Source organism: Phoenix dactylifera, chromosome 3 (genome assembly GCF_051530095.1).
Source record: "Phoenix dactylifera cultivar Ajwa chromosome 3, Ajwa_hap1_PhDact_Kaust_v1.1, whole genome shotgun sequence".
NCBI classification, from domain to species: domain Eukaryota; kingdom Viridiplantae; phylum Streptophyta; class Magnoliopsida; order Arecales; family Arecaceae; genus Phoenix; species Phoenix dactylifera.
In genome coordinates this window covers 38507775-38519933 of record NC_143192.1, presented here as the reverse complement: position 1 = coordinate 38519933, position 12159 = coordinate 38507775, and the positions used below count along the sequence as shown (strand labels likewise).

The window sequence follows — 12159 nt, the reverse complement described above, 5'->3', positions numbered from 1 at the left end:
AGGACCCAAGAAAACTTGGGTACCTAAGAGCTTCACATGATTATTTTGCAGGTATGCCTTGCAGCCGAAAATAAAAAGAGAATGTGGTATCTTGATAGTGGTTGCTCAAGGCATATGACCGGTGACAAGAGTCTTCTCGTCACCTTGAAATCAAAAGAAGGAGGAGTAGTCACATTTGGAGACAATGCTAAAGGTCAAATCATTGGTATTGGTAAAATCTCTATATCATCCTCCTCTTTTATTGACAATGTATTGTTAGTTAATGGACTAAAACATAATTTATTAAGTATAAGTCAATTTTGTGACAAGGGCTTTAAAGTGTCATTTGAATCATCACTATGCATAATTAGTAGTCCAATTGACAATGAGATCATACTCACAGGACATAGGCATGGAAATGTTTACATGGTAGATCTTGATGATCTCACCATGAAGGATGGCCAATGTCTTGTAGCCATGGATCCCAAAGTCAATGAGACTAGTTGGTTATGGCATCGTAGGTTAGGGCATGCTAGCATGGATTTAATCTCTAAATTAATTACAAAAGATCTAGTCAAAGGACTACCAAAAATAGACTTTGAAAAGAACAAAATTTGTGCTGCATGTCAATTAGGGAAACAAACAAGAAGTTCTTTCAAGTCTAAGAACATAGTCTCAACATCAAAACCCTTAGAACTAATTCACATGGATTTGTTTGGACCCACTAGAACTGCTAGTCTAGGGGGTAAGAAATTTGGTCTTGTAATTGTTGATGATTTTTCACGTTTTACATGGGTTTCATTTCTTGCACATAAAGATGAGTCCTTTCCCGCTTTTATCAAGTTTCATAATAGGGTTTCGAATGAACTCAATCTTAAACTAAAAGCAATTAGGAGTGATCATGGTACCGAGTTTGAAAATCAGTATTTTGAAAAATTTTGTGAAGAAAATGGTATCAATCACAATTTCTCGGCACCTGGGACACCCCAACAAAATGGGGTGGTGGAAAGGAAGAATCGCACACTAGCAGATATGGCTCGTACCATGTTGTGCAAATCGGATCTACCAAAGTACTTTTGGGCTGAAGCAATAAATACTTCATGTCATATTTTAAACCGTGCTTTAGTTAGATCCATCTTAAAGAAAACACCTTATGAGTTGATAAAAAGTAAGAAACCAAATATAAGCTATTTTCATGTTTTCGGTTGTCGATGCTTTATTTTAAACAATGGAAAGGACAATCTAAGTAAATTTAGTGCTAAATCAGATGAGGAAATCTTCTTAGGTTATTCCTCATCTAGTAGAGCATACAGAGTCTTCAACAAGAGAACTCTCGTTGTTGAAGAATCCATTCATGTTGTTTTTGATGAAGCTAATGAAGATTCTTCTAGAAAAGAAGAAGATAGTGATGCAGGTATACTTGAAGACAGAATGAAGGAGTTCTCCATACAAGAAAAACAACTTGAAGATGAAGTCAAGGAAGATACAATTCAGCAAGATGAAGAAGATCAATCTCAAGCAAGAAATCAAGATCTTCCGAGGGAATGGAGGTATGCACATGGTCATCCAAGGGATTTAATCCTTGGTGATCCCTCACAAGGGGTAAGGACAGGATCCTCTCTAAGAAATACTAGTAATTATCTTGCTTTCGTTTCACAAATAGAGCCTAAGTCACTAGAGGAAGCCGAAAAGGATGAAAATTGGATAAATGCTATGCAAGAGGAATTAAATCAATTTGAAAGAAATCAAGTTTGGACTCTAATGAAAAAACCCCCTAATGTTTCAACATAGGCACCAAGTGGGTGTATAGAAATAAACTAGATGAAGATGGAATAGTTATAAGAAACAAAGCTAGACTAGTTGCCAAAGGCTATAATCAGGAGGAAGGAATAGATTTTGATGAAACTTTTGCTCCTGTTGCTAGGTTAGAGGCTATTAGGCTACTCTTGGCATATGCTTGCTTCATGGATTTTAAACTCTATCAAATGGATGTAAAAAGTGCATTTTTAAATGGTTATATAATGGAGAAAGTTTATGTAGGACAACCTTCAGGTTTTGAAAACCACTTACATCCAGATTATGTTTATAAATTACATAAAGCATTGTATGGACTGAAGCAAGCCCCTAGGGCATGGTATGAAAGATTAAGTAATTTTCTAATTGAAAATAAATTTAAGAGAGGAAATGTAGACAAAACCCTCTTCATTAAAAGAAAAGGAAATGACTTATTGCTTGTACAAATTTATGTGGATGATATAATTTTTGGTGCTACTAATGATAGTCTTTGTCAAGAGTTTGCCAAGCTTATGCAGGGAGAATTTGAAATGAGCATGATGGGTGAGCTCAACTTCTTCCTTGGGCTACAAATAAAACAATCAGAGGAAGGCATCTTCATCAGTCAGTCCAAATATATCAAGGAAATGTTGGAAAAATTCAAGATGAAGGATGCAAAGGAAATCAGCACACCCATGGGCTCAAGTTGCAAGCTTGACAAAGATAAAAAAGGTAAAACTATAGACTGCAAATTGTACAAAGGTATGATAGGCTCTTTACTTTACCTTACTGCTAGTAGACTAGATATATTATTCAGTGTTTGCATGTGTGCTAGATACCAAGCATGTCCTAAGGAATCACACTTGCAAGCTGTTAAAAGAATTTTCAGATATCTAGTAGGGACATCTAATGTAGGCTTATGGTACTCTAAACAATCTGACATAAACTTAATTGCTTATTCCGATGCTGATTTTGCCGGGTGCAAACTCGACAGGAAAAGCACAAGTGGCACATGTCAATTCTTGGGTGCTAATTTGGTTTCTTGGTTTAGCAAGAAACAGAATTCAGTTGCCTTATCCACAGCTGAGGCTGAGTACATTGCAGCTGGAAGCTGTTGTGCCCAAGTTCTTTGGATTAAGCAACAACTTGAAGACTTCGGTATCAAAATGGACAATATACCAATTAAATGTGATAATACAAGTGCAATTAATTTAACAAAAAATCCTGTCCAACACTCAAAATCAAAACATATAGAGATTAGGCATCACTTTATTAGGGATCATGTGCTGAAAAATGATGTGATGATTGAATATGTATGTACTGAAAATCAATTGGCCGAAATCTTTACAAAGCCCCTTTGTAAAGATAGGTTCAACTTCTTAAGGAATGCTTTGAGCTTGTATGATCCTAGCAATTAAATTGAACTTGTATTGCAATGCTTTGCTACTCAAACTAGTAATCCACCTCAAGGTCAACATAAGTGAAAGCATCAATCTATCTAAGTTAAATGACGAATTGTTCGACTTTTCGGAGGATGGTTACCCTCCCTTGGACTCTTCATGGAGATATTTTCAGAGCCTATTTCATAGGTATTCGAAATTTGGTCAAACATTCCTCATTTCAATATTAATAATTCAAGAATCATTATCAAACTTTTATAGGATGTATTATTAAAGGGAAAGATCACAAACAAATTCACTCTGTATTCACCAAAAGAAATCATGTTGATTAGTGTGGTTAAATAAAATAAATTGGAAAAAGATAGAAATTAGTCTGAAATGTTTCAGTGCCGGAGACGTCTCTGGCAAATCGCAGAGACGTCCCCCCGGCGAGACGTCTCGCGTTAGTCACGGAGACGTCTCGGGGACCGAACGAGGGTTTTTAAAATAGGTCGAAACAGCTTGAGCCGACCCGAGCTATCCCTTTCATCCCCAACAAAACACAAAACCCTAGCCTCCATTTTTCTCTCCACCTCAAACCGAACCAAAACTCCCCATTTCCCTAGGGTTTCCGAACTATGGCACCTAAAAGAGCTAGGAGAACCGGTGGGAGGCGTCCTAGGGTTGCGACCGACAATGAGGAACGGAGGGAAGAGCCTTCCGCGCCGTCTCCTCCGGTTGCTCCGCCAACCACGACCATTTCCTGTGCGAATCGCACAGTAACCACCGGTAGGTATATAGATTTTCATTTTCTAGATAGTGAGGGGTTCTCTATTGGAGAGAGACTCCGTGCCCAAGGGTGGAAATACCTTTGTACCCTCAATACATCAACCTACCCCGGCCTAGTTAGAGAGATGTTTAGTAATATGGCCTTAGGGGACTCGGGGTACACTGCATATGTCTGAGGGACATTGATAGAGATTAACGAGGATATCCTTTCTAGCGTGTTGCAAATCCCTAAAGACGGTGAGGCTCCGACCTCACATCCCCAAAGGGAAATAGCCCTAAACCTACTATTAGGGAGAGAGGACTGCGGCCCTCTTGATGTAGTTAACTCACAAGACCTAAATGCCGAAATGAGACTACTTTTGAGTATTGTCAACCAGGTCTTGCTTCCAAAAACCGGCCGCTTCGATTTTGTTTCGGAACGAGATTTAGTGATCATGCACCATATCTTACTAGGGATTCCCCTAAACCTACCTAGACTTATGTTAAACTACATTTCTATATGTCATAGGTATTTTAGGTTTAGCATACCCTATGGGATGATCTTTACCCTAGTATTCAAACATTTCAAGGTTCACATTCCAGAAAATGAACCTGCAAAACCCTTGAGAAACACCGACTATTATAATGAAAGCACAATGCGTAGAATGGAGTTTCACAAGGTAGATGGGTCTTGGGTTAAGGTCCCTAAAAGAAGATCTCAAACCTTAGAGCCCGAGATCCCACATCAGGAGCCTGACCACCACTCTCCTCCACATAGCCATATGGGCTTTCCTGATGTACCCTCCAGCTCAGCTGGACCTTCCACATCTGTGCCTCCTCCTCCTCCAGTTAGTGGGCCCTTCTCCTTGTCAGATGAACAGATGCACACTCTAGCATCTGTGATATGCCAGCAGATGAGAGAGGAGATGAGATCGATGATCACTGCTGAGTTGGCCCCCATTCGTACCTCACATGAAGGGCTTCTACAAGAATTGAAGGAGATCAAAACCCAGGTAGAAGCTACAGCATCAGAGTTGGTTCATGTGGGTACCATCCAAACTATACGATCAATTGAGCTACAGGAGAAATTGAAGATCATATCAGATGGTCTTCAAGAGTTGACGAGCCCTGGAGGCAATTTGGGCACCGTGGCTGCCTAACTTAAAGAAAAAATTGAAAGGGCAAGTCTCGAGTTTGAAGCACTAGTAGCAGCCTTCCATCAATCTCAAGGAGATCAGTTCAAAACTCTACTGGACTCAATAAATGCATTTATAGAGGCAGCTGCTAGGGCTATTGAACAACGTCGCCGATGAGGGACATTTTGTAGACATCTAGGGTTCATCTATTTTTGTAAAACCCTAGGCTCATTTTGACACTTCTTTTGTATTAGGAATCAATACTTGTAATGATTTCCTCTTTTTTCTTTTACCCTTGTAATGCCTTCAAATGATTGCAATGACATATGAATGACATACAATTTCTTTTGAAATCTTGTGTTTGTTTCAAATCCTGTGGAATCAAACTTTGTGTATGTGATTCTGTGTTGTGCCATAAAAATCTCATAACATACCTTAAGTGTTCAAATTTGACACAATTTATCAATGCATATCCAACAGGGGGAGCACATCTTGTGATAACTATTTTAAACAAAAAGAGGAGTCTGAAATGAATTCCAAAACAAAGGGGGAGTGAAATGAAAATAACTTGAATATCCTTGAGTGGTTCATAGTAATATGCTGAATTCTACTAGGAATTGAGTTTTAAGTACCTAAGGATAATTTGTCCCCTTCTTTGCTGATGACAAAAAGGGGGAGTAGAACCAATATGGATATTGAATATATTGGAATGCAAAATTTATGGAGTGTATTGAGTAGATATATATATATATGGAGTATATGGAGTAGAACCTAAATATGGAATGCAAAATTTACACTCATACTTAAAAATTGAATTAGAAAAAGATAAAATTGAAGAATATTGGCTTTAAGATAATTGCCCTTCTGGAAAAGAAAGGGGGAGTCAAAAAGAACTTAGCCTTCAATGGTCTTTAGCATCAATATTTTATTAATTTAAATTTTAACTTGATTCAAATTCAGTTGATATGCTAAAATTGCTTAAGAGCTATTAAGATCAATCTTATGCATAAGGATAGAACTGAAAATTGACTATTTTGAATTATGCACACTGTATCTAGCTCAAATCAAAATATTATACTTGTACATCTGACCAAATACTGTGTATATGTTTAAATTTCGAATTTTGCATATACTCAGTGTTTTGTCATCATCAAAAAGGGGAAGATTGTTGATCCCCTAATGGATTTTGATGAATACAAAACACTAGAGTATAATTTCATTTATCTTAACAATTTATTTGAGAATTTCAGGTGATTAATTATTAATATTGTTAAGAAATGTCTAGGCAAGTTTTCATAATTTTTAAGGATTTATTGAAGAATTTTTGAGTTGAAGAAAATAGATTAGGGACAGCCGAGACGTCTCCGGTTAGTCCCAGAGACGTCTCTGGCACAAACAGGAAGAACTGGCACGTTTGGAGACGTCCCCGGCACCTGGCGAGGCGTCTCGCAGGGTCGGAGTCGACTCTCTCAGAGGCGGAGTCGACTCTCTCAGAGGCGGCAGAAAGGCCGATTTCAAGGGATGCGCTCGAGTCGTCTCCACAGGACGCGGAGTCGTCCCCGCAAGTAAAAAGCAGAGTTCCCGAGTCGTCCCCAGAGAGTGCGGAGTCGACTCTCTCAGGGTATTCCAGAGGATATCTTTTTCCGTGATAAGGCAGCGGAGACGTCCCCTGAAAAAGCGGAGTCGACTCTCTCAGAGAATTCCAGAAGACTTGTTTTTCGAAGATAAAACAGCGGAGTCGTCCCCAAGGCAGCGGAGTCGTCCCCATACAAAAAGCGCAAACAGCCCGAGACGTCCCCGTAAAGCGCCGAGTCGACCCCAAACAACGTCAAAAGAAAAATCTTACAGGCGAGATGTCTCGCATTGAAGCGAAGACGTCTCCGGAGCGCCTGGGACGCGACTGACACTTTTTTGCAGGTTTGTTTGAATTTCAAACGTTTCTTTCTTTGTGTCTAACGGCTATATTTGCTTTTTGGGCTATAAAAAGGAGCTCTTAAGTGCCTTCCAACAACTTCTCACCAACCCAACACAAGATCATTCAAGAGAGAAGCAAGAGAGAGAGGTTCAAGGGAGTTAGTGCATTCAAGTGAAGAAATCAAGTGCTTTCAAGTTTCCCAACTGATTTCGTGCTCAACTACTCTCTCCCGCTCGGCATTCAAAGCTCACATTCAAGCCAATGCGATCCACATCGGAAGAATCACCATTACCCACGCTTCCAACGGCAAAAGGATTCTTCCGGGTTTTTCATTATTTCTCATTGTCATATTTGCTTATTAAGAGCTTTCAAATCCTTTGTAAAACCTTTGGTTATTGTACTTGTTCCAGTCAAGAGACTTGGAACAAGGGAAAGGCGTCCCAAGCCTAGGTGAAATTGGGGGTTATAGGGTTCGTTGTTAGCCCGGTGTAAAACAACGAGTTTGGTAGTGAACTCGCAAAACTACCGGACTGTAGTCTTGGATTATAGTGAAAATTCCCAAAGGTGCTTTGGGGAGTGGATGTAGGAGCAGTGGAAGCTCCGAACCACTATAAAACCCTGTGTTTGCGATTGATTGTTCTCATACCTCTATCTTTAATTTAGTTCATACATTTGTGTGTTTTATTTTTAATTAGACAAAAAGTTTTAAAACACCCAATTCACCCCCCTCTTGGGTGACCATCTCTGGGCAACACATGGTTCTTCCTAAAATAAATTATAATTTTACTGGGATGCAATTTTTTTTGTTTTTGTTCAGATTATCGTGATTTGGACTGCTTGGTTAGATTGACTTCAGCACTTGCTTTATTTGGAGCAAGAACAAAGTGTGGATAAACGGCGACACGGGTTGGACGGTCCACGTTGCGCGGAGGCACGGAGCCCGAGCCAGAGCGGCGAGCCCGAGCCGGCCCCATCCCCATCCCCGTCCCCGTCCCCGTCTCCGTCCGAGAGAAGAACAAGCAGCCGAGCTCGGTTCCGACGGTTTGTCGTCGGAGAGAAGAATGAAGGAAAGAAAGAAAGAAAATAAGAAGGAGAAGAAAGGAGGAAAGAAATCAAGCATCTGGAGAAGTAACACATTCACTTGAATATAGAAAAATTTGGCAAAATCAAGCTCAGCAAAAGGCACATTTGTTCACACATCCTTGAAGAATGACCCTTACAGATATTAAAAGATGCTTTTCAAGTACAAAAATCATGAATCCACAAAATTTGCACATTGGTGATAACATAAACTTGCATGTTTGTGGGATATTGGTTGCACTTCAATTGAATACCCATAATTCTATTGTTGTTTTGAACATTCAACTGGGATAGAACTGGATCCCAACCACATCCTATGGAAGAACAAGAAGATGCAGATGAATGTGAGCCAAAATGAAGGTTATTAATATTTGACATTCCACCTTTTACCAAATTCATGATTGTACAATATTTGTACATACTGTCGAGTAGATAGAACTAATATGTTCATCAACCTAAAACATTGAATTTAAATAAGCAAACTAGAATAAAGATACTGCACCCTATTATCATTAGTAACAAATTGCAATATAAGCATGTTCATTATTAACATGAAACCATTTGGCAAAACCAATGTCAACCAAAGGCACATCTTCATACACATCGCTCAAGAATGACCTGAACAGATATTGGCAGAATTTCTCGAGCACAAGGACCACAATTTCACAAGATGCAAACATTGGAATAACATAACTTACAGATTTGTATTGGTTGTGCCACAACAGGATCCCCTAGATTGAGATGTTGCTCTGAGGATTCGGTCGAGAAAGAACTAGATCCAACTACATCCTGTGGAACAACAGAAACATGCAGATGAGAGTGAGTAAAAAAATAAAAATAAAAATAAAGAGAACAAGTGAGCTAGAAAATTGAAGGATCTGAAATCTTTGACCTTCCATAGTTTGCCAAATATATGGAACTACGATTTGTACGAAACTGTGAAGTAGATAAAAGGTCAATCTTAGAAATCAGGTAGAGGAATTACCGTGCAAAAAAGAGGAAAGAGCACAATTCCATGCCACTATGGGCTCCATTAAACATACGCTCTCTGATCACCGTATTCCTTTGAAATAGGCATGTTCTTCTTATGATGTTGCCATGTGAAGAAAAAGAGGTCCAATATTGAAATATACATAACTAGCAATTTCAACAATGAAATGGTTCAAAATCATCTAACACAAGTTACTAAACTTCAGATAAGCATCAAAATTGATCGGACATAAGGATTATCAAAATGATTTTTTTGACACTAATTATGTTCGAGTGTTTTACCTGGAAACAACAAGGCACAAGATTGCTAAACAAATCTTCTTTTACATCATCTGCATCAATGGAGTACAAAGCATTTTTAAGCCCGCGAGAAGCAAGATACTCCTCTGTTTCTTTATGCAAAGTGTAACCCTTAAATACACTGACAGCAGGATCACATACCTATTGGGAAAAAAAATTGATTAAATTAACGAACCACCAAAGCAAGAATCACCTTCTTTGCAAGATAGGCAATAAAAAAAAGAGCAGCTCGGTGCATGAGGCTCCCGCCATCGCATGGTCTGGGGAGGATAAGATATATGTAGCCCTACCCCCACATGTGGAGAGACTATTCCGTATTTCAAACCTATGACCTCTAGATCACAATGGAACAATCTTACCATTGCGTCAAAGCTCGCCTCTCCAGGCAAGATGGACAATAGCTGTTTAATAATTTAGAAAAATTTAACTCAAACGATTGACAATAACCTTTTATAAATTTAATAACTTGAACATAATTTTGAAAGTCGGCATTTGAAAACCATTAGGCTAAATTCCTAGAGTAGCAGTCTGAATCCTGAACATCAAGAAAATTTATCATGGAAATTTCCACAAGGTCATCCTACATCGTCAAGTGCTTGATTTAAAGTTTTTTCCTTTTTTTCCTTTCTTTGCTTTGCTTTTTGCTTTCTAGAAAACCTGTCGCTCAGAATGTTCCTAGCCAGATCATAAACTAATCTCAAAACTTTCAGTAAAACTAGCTTTTACGATACACATGTGAAGGTGATTGACCAGTCTCGCTCCTCTTTTGTCCAATCTAGCTCTTCTTTCATCCCACATAGCACTAGCACGTAGCACTCCAAATTTGGAACATTTAGTTACCTAATATATTTTGTTAGACTCAATACATTGCAGCTTCCTAGTCCTCAAAGTTTGTAACCAAACAAAGCCATATAAGTTGATTTTAAAACAAAGCAAAGATGACAATGAAGGGAAAAAAGCAGAACAAAGACTAGATAAAGCTTTCAAGAGGCATCTTGGATCCAAGGACATAATTGAAGATTTGGACAAAAACAACAGTTATCATAAAGAAATAGATAACGAAGCACACACATGAAAGAACATATGAATATACAGAATAGTATAAGATTAAAGATTCCATAAGGAAATATGATATCTTTGGAGCAAAGAGTCAAAACCATGAACATTTTCTTCTCGTCCTTCCTTTCCTTTATCGGCAAGTCACACTAATACAGTTGTCTTTAGCTTCATGAAGGGGAGGTTAGAAAACTGAATGATCTGATTCATGACTAAGGCGAGTTATTGTACATCTAGCTTTAAGAGAAAAACATGAATGAGTCTGCCCAAGTCTATCATGTCTCCAATTACTTGCCCTAGTTAAATGAAACTCCATGTCATGTTCTTAGTAAGTTGATCCAAGCAAATATTTCTTAGTTTTTTTAGAATGAGTTTGAACTCATTGCATCAAGCTTATATGTTTTTTTCCAAATATCATCTTCTTATAGTTTTCAAATAAATATCATCTTCTTGTAGTTTTCAAATGTTGATCATGCCTAATCCTATAATAAGCTCAGACCAATATAGTGGCGGTTGCAAAAAGTTAACATGAATAATGAGTGGAGCATATCAACTCTTGCAATGGCTGAAACTTAAAAGACCAGAAAGAATATATCTTTTAACAAAATATAAGGACAGTGACACTTGAACCCATCAAGGAATATAAAGACCAAAGAAAGGAAACCTTCACAGTGCTTTACACTACAAGAAACAGAAAATGAAAAAAAACAACAACAAAAAAAAGAAATAACAGCTCCATAAAGTTAATGGCATCAAAGATGCCTACCAAAGAGCAAACTTGAGCTTGACATTCACTTAAGGTTCGGTAAATGGAAATAATATTCCCCTTATGTACAACATAGAATGCATTAACATCCTCCATTGACAGCCAAGGATCTACTTCTGGCTGAAACAAACCAGTTATGCATAAAGCAAAGAAGAGCTAAACATAAGCTTATCAACAGAAATTTTAATTTATATCCACCAAATGCCAACATGCAAATGCCTCGACTATGCTGTAGACAGAGCCAAACAAAGAACCTCCAAGATGATTCATCTTTTGTGAAAAACATTGTCGACCAAACTTATCTCAGTTGGTAGCATCCCACTCGTCAAGGCAGACATCCCAAGTTTGACTCAGGATGATACTCCCACTGTATTTCTCAAGAAAATATTTTTTTGTGAGAATATCAATGAAGCATTTGTGCATCAAATGCAGTTCATCAAAGAGTTTCGATTTGTTATCTTGTTAAGATGAGGGAAATTGAGATTAAAATCATACGAAAGTGTAATTTGATCTAATCAAGGGGTGATAATTTGCAGCTATTTTGAATCTGCTGAAAAGGTATCAATGAAAATGGAATCTCAAAGGTAGTATTTTGTTCGATCAAAAATGGCATACTTTCCAGTAAAACATATTGAACTCCCTCCACTCATTCATCAGCATCCCAGAGAAACAAGTTATGACCTACTGGTCAATTATAAATACAGTATGACAGTACAAGATCAGTATACTATAAATCAAAGCATTTGCTGAAAACTGACAAAATATTTACTAAAACATGATTTCTGGAAACATAAAGTTATAGTGGTATACTGGTATCTGTATAAGTATCCACTTTTTAATTTCTATCAACTACAATTTATAAAAACTTCTGTTATGGCCACAGCAGACACAAGAAACTCGGATAATAATTATAAAAACAACGCCTATTTTCTTATGCAGATGTCATGGTCAAAAACACTAGCTATAGAAGATTTGATGTTGAGAAGGGACCCAGACAAAGAGCCATCTTCAAAAACA

The 12159-nt window shown here is 38.0% G+C and overlaps 1 protein-coding gene across 6 annotated transcripts in view; it reads left to right on the top strand.

The window, feature by feature from the left end:
- LOC120109906 (mediator of RNA polymerase II transcription subunit 15a-like) overlaps positions 1 to 12159 on the top strand; it is a 117794-nt gene that overhangs the window by 46394 nt on the left and 59241 nt on the right. The gene's annotated exons all lie outside the window — the stretch shown is intronic.